The sequence below is a fragment of the Octopus bimaculoides genome, chromosome 12 (assembly GCF_001194135.2).
Source record: "Octopus bimaculoides isolate UCB-OBI-ISO-001 chromosome 12, ASM119413v2, whole genome shotgun sequence".
Classification (NCBI taxonomy): domain Eukaryota; kingdom Metazoa; phylum Mollusca; class Cephalopoda; order Octopoda; family Octopodidae; genus Octopus; species Octopus bimaculoides.
The window spans coordinates 23,733,667-23,740,470 of NC_068992.1; positions in this window are offsets into that span (position 1 = coordinate 23,733,667).

Sequence of the window (6,804 nt, forward strand, 5' to 3'; positions counted from 1 at the left end):
ATATATATATATATATATATATATATATATATACATATATAAGTCATTAGTTACGGTGTCCTCTATTAGAAACGTAGTAGAGTATAGTAATAAACTTGTCTACCTTCATATTTACCCTGTGCTATCCATTAGTAGTATTATAGGCACTTCCAGGTTTGCGTTTGGGAATATGTCGTGTGTGAATAGAAAAACGGAAAAAACTTTGGAGTCAAAAAGTAGGAGCATGGTCGGACATTTACTTCCTATCACTACAATTGTTTCCACGAACATAGTTCTGCAGGCATGTAGGTACTTGATTATGTATCCGTTTCCCTACGCTATGAAATCTACTTATGTTTCCTCAGACAATATATAAATATTGTGTCCGTAAGTTCAAGTTCTCAGCTTCAAGAACCTTTTCTCTCTCAGAGATGTTGTTCTTGAAGAGGATATTTTAAAAGCCGTGAATTTGAATTCACAGAAGTAATATTTACTATCGTCTGAGGAAACACAACTAGATCTCATAATGCAGAGAAACGGTTGCATAGTCGATTACCTGTACTCCTGGAGAACTATGTTGCGTGGAAACGATTATAGTGATAGAAAATATGTGTCTACACGCACTCCTTCTTGTTGACTCCAATTTTTTTTTCGAATTATATATAAGTATATATATTCGCTATAAGCGACTGAATGAGCCTTTGTAACGAACGTTCAAAAAAAAAAAACAGCACAGAAAAATATAGATTATATCGGTGATAGAACTTTCACCCGCACTGGCGGAAGAGACTGTTGTATTATCCAATTTCAGCGCAATTTGAGCTTCATCAGCCATAGGTATGGTATCACTGAATTCTAAGTCGAATTCCGTCAAACCGATATATTTTAACGCTGACTAATTTCCATAACTGACTAATTTCCATAACTGACTAATTTCCATTGAGAAATAGGTAACAACGTTTGATACTGTTAATTTTAAGTGAATAATGTAAGTAGTAAATGAATGAATAGTAAAGAGAATTGTACATTATTTACATTATTTACATTTGACGGATATTTGTCCTCACCTTGTTTGTTGTTATCAAAACGTTTCGGCCGATATACCCTCCAGCCTTCATCAGGTGTCTCGGGAAAATTTCGAAATTTCTGGGCTCTCATTCCTAAGGTATTTTTCGATCTTATCATTATTATTATTTTTTTTTTTTCAGGTCACGGCTTGAAATCGAAATCGGAATCTTTGGGTTAGTAGCCATATGCCCTTAGGAATGAGAATCCAGATTCGAAATTTCCCCAAGACACCTGATGAAGGCTGGGGAGGGGTATATCAGCCGAAACGTTGTGTTAACAACAAACAAGATGAGGACAAATATCCGTCAAATGTAAATAATGTACGTAATTGCTCATCTCTTAAATATAGAACTGTATTAAAGAGAATGTTTTAGAGAATTAATGAAGCAAGCCCCGGCAGCGAAGCAGGGAGATTTGAAATAGGATACCAGAAATTCAAAATTAACTTTTAGAAATGGTTGCTTTTTAAAGTTGATCTCAGAGCAGGAGATCAGATGAAACACTGCAAAATATCTTAACAGATGCCCTGACAATTCTCGAAAACATCTCCACCTCTAATCATTTGGAAAACCAGTACAAATGATAACGTAGAACGGGAATAATGTAACGAAAGTTATTTTCAGTCTTGAAAGGAAACCAACACTCTTAAAGCTAAGCCTGAAACAATGGCCAGATATGAAGGAAAAAGGAAAACAAAGCTAAGAATTGTTACAAAGTAAAATATAAGGGATTCATGGATATGGAGGTGGGGTCCGGTTCCCCTACCGCCTATTTTCCGAACAAAAGGAAGGGATTTGCAGCATATTAGGAGGTCAGGGTACTTGATTCCATGCAAAGAATCAGAGTTACTTTTTCTTAGTGAGAATCGTGTAGGTGAAAAGATCAATGGGGGTGAACTTTCCGAGACTTCCACCTCACCTCACCCCATTTTTCGGACCAAAAAACGTGTTTTGTTGCATATTAGGATGTCATTAACTACACTATTTTTTCTTAAAACCGAGGACACAAAACATGTTGACCACTCTCCATGGCATAAAAATGACTGAGATCACTACATTATCTGAACAGCTTGCCGGCTTCTTGCTGGATTCAATGACAGCTATTTTGATATGAGGGGACAAGTCAGTTACATTGCAACCAGTATTTGATGGGTGCTTCATTCTATCAGTCCCGAAGGGATGAAAGGCAAATTTGATCTCGAGAAAATTTTAACTTAAAACATTAAGAGTTGGGTCATACGTCGCTCAGCATTTTCATCGTCTCATTGATGATTCTCTTAGCTCGTTGCATTTGACTCCCCCATACGGTGATAAACAGATACATTACAGTGCTGATACTGCTGGAATCATTTCCATCAAAAACAACAACCTAAATGAAGTCAAATGAAAAAGTCTCTACGTGTCCTTTTGACCTGACAGAAACAGGAGAATCTACCTAAAATCACACCCTGTCGACATAGGAAACGAGTTGTCAAACAATATTGTTTTGGGTCTCTGCAGACAGACTACAGACAGGATGGTCACAGCTGGAATTCCTGGATTATAGGACTAATATGGAGCTAAGGAATTACTATATCAACAACAAACTAGTTATATTTCAAACTGAATATCTGGGGAATATATTTAAGGATCAACAAGCTTGTTGATATGTTATACATTCTAAACGTTTCTATACGAAATATACGACAGATAGCATATTATCTATCATGTCGTGCGATGCCGTGTAATGCGAGTAAAATACTTAGATTAGCGTAAAATAAGACTTTTCATCTTTTCGATTTACTGTCGGCGTGACAAGTAAGAATATTAGCTTCGTTATCTACAGAAACGAATATCTAATATTGATTGCAACTACAGTAATATCATAAAAGTTGCGACATATTTTCGTAGCAAATGATCTGGTGAAATATATGGTTTACAACACAAACAACCTCGGTAACATCTCGAAATATCCTTGAAGTCAACCAGCTTGAAAATAAAGATATTAACATTGCGAAATTAGAAGCTACATCTTCAAGCTGAAATAGCTATATTGAATAAACATTTTTATCCTCCTGTTTTAAGCATTTCCTGACAGTGTTCAGTCAACTGTGAGTTCATGTGAGATTGTATTTAAGAGTATCCGCGTGTGAAGGATTCGGAATGTATGTGGACGTCTTTGTTTGTGCTTGTGTCTGTGTTTGTATGGAAATATGATTGCCCTGACATTCGTGTATATATATATATATATATATATGGGGGGGGGGGGTATATATGCATATAGTTGTATAAATATTTACGTCATGTCCATAATACATGGAAGTATATAAATGTTTGTGGGTGGTGTGTAGGTAAGTTTTACAGACACGGCCACATACACACACATACACACATATATATATATGTGTATATACATACATATATATATATTTATATACACATACAAATATATATGTATGTATGTATGTATGTGTGTATGTATGTATGTATGCATATGTATATATGCTCGCAGGGAAATTATGGACGCAGGAATGATAATATATTAAAACTAGAAAAGTATTTGACAAGGGTAGATGTATGCATGTATGTAAGTATGTATGCCTGTATTAATGCATATATGTATGTGTGTATGTATGTATGTATGTATGTAAGCATGTATGCCTGTATGTATGCATGCATTCATGCATATATGTATGTATGTATGTCTGTATATACGTATGTATGTGTGAATTGCAGCTGTAACTAGAGTTGAAATTTCTCAAAATATGATGGATTTAGTTTAATTGAACTATAAATGTATATACCTGCTTTGTACTCCAACACTTCTTGTGATGAAACTTCTTTAGGGGACTCCGTTTATTTACTGTCAGTAAATAAATGATAATACATGAAGGAAGGTGGGAGAGAAGCAGCTGTATAACATGGAAATGTAGCGTTTCTTATTTCAAATTTAAAATAATTTCTTGTGCTAACGTTCTTTCAGCGGAGACGCCATTTATTCAAACAGAAATATCTGCTCATCAAGGCGGGAAAAATAATCACATGTTCTCTACCTTAAAGTAGTAAGAAAAAACAATTCGAGAGCGCATAGAGGAACGGTTAGCTATTGTACTCACGATCGCAAGTTAGAAGTTACTATTTCTTGTGCATTTTACTCTTGAGCAAAGCACATCATCTCACATTGCTCTCTGATCTTTTCGACACCTTATTTGAGGTACACCCTGCACCAGTTCAGCCAACGTCGATGTGGTGCATTTGCTTAATATAAAGAATTCCTTTGCAGAAGTTCTTTAGCAAGAACTTGCAGAAAATTCTTCACGTCCTACGAGAGATTACCATCAAGAGTAAAATAAACAGTAGCACCATGTCAGCACTGAAATAATAACGAATAAATGATGTTTTTGGAGTGGGGTTCTCTCTTCTGGCATTAAAACAGACAATTCTATTCTATGAGAGTCAAAGGGTAAAGAATCCTATGCCCACAAAGACTCATCCCACATTACACATGATGTTTAGAAATCTTTTGCAAAAGGATACAAAATTTAAGTTATCTTCATCATACTCGGAAAAAGAACCATTGGACACGGTCTCAAAGCATATGAAAGGATTCTTCGCAAAAAAATTAAAATGTGCTTTCATATGAATGTGCTATGAAGGGCAAATATTTTTCTTCTAGTATTTTCCCTCCTTTTTCAGGCGCTGAGCAGGTAGAATCATTAGTACACGAGAAAAAATACTTAACAGCATTTCTTCCAATTTTGCGTTCAGAGATCAAATGACGCCGAGGACGACTTTGCCTTTTATCCTTTCGGGATCGATAAAATAAGTACCAGTTCAGCACTGTGGTCGATGTGATTTACTTTCCCCACTCCGAAATAGCTGGCCTGGTGCCAACATTTGAAACCTGCATTTCCCATCCAAGCTACATCAAGAAGTCATATATTTACATTCGAATTCAAACATTATTTCCGGCATTTATTCAGATGCATCTCGTACGGTCTCGTACTTTTCCAAGTTCAATTAATTAATAGTGCAATCACACCTGCGTTTCTATTTTCTTTCTTGTGCATTTTTTTCACAGAAAACGCTATTTATGGACAAAAATATAATTGTTTTTAGACAAAACCATTTTATTTATTATTTTAATTAAATAATATTTGTATTCATACCTTTTTATTATTGTGCACGAAAATATTGAACAAAATACAGAATTCCTGACCTATGAAATTACAAACATGGTTCTGTTTTGAAAACAAATGAATTGCACCATATAATGTGCTTAAATTGGTACATTTATGCGTTAAGTTTATGAATAATTTTATTCTAAATGAAGTATGATGTTTTTATTAAATTTGAATGGAAAAGTAGTGAAGTTTTCTACATCTAACCTTGCACCGAGAAAACAATATTTTTTTCGCACCTACAAATGACATATGAAACCTATTTTTATGCTTAAAATCTGTTTCATTATATATATATATTTTCAAAATGATTACAAAAGAAAAAAAAACTCATATAATACACTTATTTTGAGTGAACCAAAGCGAAGGAAGAACAAGAGTGAAATCGGTGACTATTTAGTAATAGGCCAGCGTCAGCAGCTTCTCTTTAACTTTTAGGCCAATTTAAAATTGCGATATAATTGCGATATAATTTATTAATGATTATCTTCAAATTCTTCTTACCAGACGAGTTAATCTACGGAGATATTATTGAGTTCTTCCAAGTAAGAATGATAATGCTAAATACTCCTTAAAATAGCAGAAATATTATTCTTTAATTTCTATCTTACTCCAATTCAAATTGGAAAACATTTTGCCGCATAAAATTGTTTCTACAGCATTAACTCCCATTAACTTACAGGATTTGATTTCTCTCATTAAAATAATCTCTTACTTATATGTAAATAAGACAAAAATAAGATAAAATTAAGGAAACTGTGTAGAAACTGCACAGAAAATGTATCTGTGCATTAAGCTCCCATTTTAAAAATAGTATCTTAACATGACATGTGATACCTAAGTATCTCTGTATGAGATTATATCAAACTATATCGGAACACTGTCCTCTTTTAATGTACTCAACCGTGTCAAATTCGTCATAAGATATACAGTTTATGCCCACTTTCGCATTATTTTCGTTATTACCCACGTATGTGCACACATGCATTTTATCTATGTTACTAAAAAAACACATAGCACTCAGTAAATGCTGCAGACTGTTCATTTATGGGGGAAATATTTACTGAATACCTTCATTATAACTCGACGCCTTAGATATGTAAATTATATGGGTGGTCCGTTATACAAAGCTCCAGGCAGGTGAGGATTATTTAGACAGCTAAGAGTCATTGTGTAATGGTCCTTGAAGGTCAATATGTACGTATAGAAAGATACATATAAAAATGTGTGTGTATGTATATACATACAGGTATATATATATATATATATATAGTGTAGTATATTGCCACTTAAGTGTGGCTGACCCCTAGGGGTGGATGTTACTGTTGCTTTTAGCCCCAGGAGGACATCTCCTCCAGCTGGCTTATCGACACACGACTGTGTCCTGTTTGCCAAGGGAGTTATCCCTCTCACCCCGACCAGCAGCACGAACGTATCCGGATTTCAGGGTTATTTCCCTTCGTCGGCGTTCGACAGCTGATGACCTTGGTGAGAGAGACAAAAACCTGGCAAACCTTATATCTTCTTTTCCAGTGACATTCTTCACTGATATTGAAAAGGTGAAAACAAGCAATGTTAATTCTCTAAATGAAGTATTA